We start from the raw sequence: 802 nt of genomic DNA, 5'->3' as shown, positions 1-802 counted from the left end.
ATTAAGAATAAACATTTAAATTGTTCTATTTGTATCTCTAATATTTATAAAAGTGATTTAATAATATTATCTTGTCATGAATTATACTACCAGATTAGAATAAATTTTTCGATTATTCTCATTTATATGTATTTATTCTTAATTTGGTCTCATTTAAATATGTTTGATTTTAATATTATTGTACCCACTATTTGTATTTAGGTTCAATTATATCTCTAAAAAAGTAAATTGTGTAAATATTACAGGGATTAATTTTAATTTTTGATGAGCTATTATCCGAAGTGGATCATCGATTTTGTTCCCTAAACATTTGTTTTCTAACTTCAAGAAGAGATTTTTAAAACTCCAACTAAAACTCATGACGTGTAATTGATGGCATAATAATATTAAATTATTTTTACAGATGTTACAAATACAAATAAGACGATTTAAAAATTAAAAATACAAATAAAATTTAATCTAAATATTGGAAACAAAAATAATACTTTACTCTAATTTTTTCTATTTATTTTTTGCTTTCTTCATTGTTCAATGCATGGTTGATGATCTGCATACATAGGTAGCCTTCAATATTAGAACCTTAATTTTAGGTCAATAGGTTTGGTTAAAATATCATGAAATCTCACCATAAAATAATCAGAACTCATTGCATGCTAGCTGCAATTTAATGTTTGTTAATTAATGCTGCTAATATCTTATGGTTCATCTTTCCAAAATTAATAGTGGTCCCTTAAAATGGTTGAATTAAGTTAGTTTAGTTTCTAATAAAAAATTTTTAAATTGATTTTGGATAATAAAAAAA

Source organism: Arachis ipaensis, chromosome B01 (genome assembly GCF_000816755.2).
Source record: "Arachis ipaensis cultivar K30076 chromosome B01, Araip1.1, whole genome shotgun sequence".
Lineage (NCBI taxonomy): Eukaryota > Viridiplantae > Streptophyta > Magnoliopsida > Fabales > Fabaceae > Arachis > Arachis ipaensis.
This window is presented reverse-complemented; position numbering follows the sequence as displayed.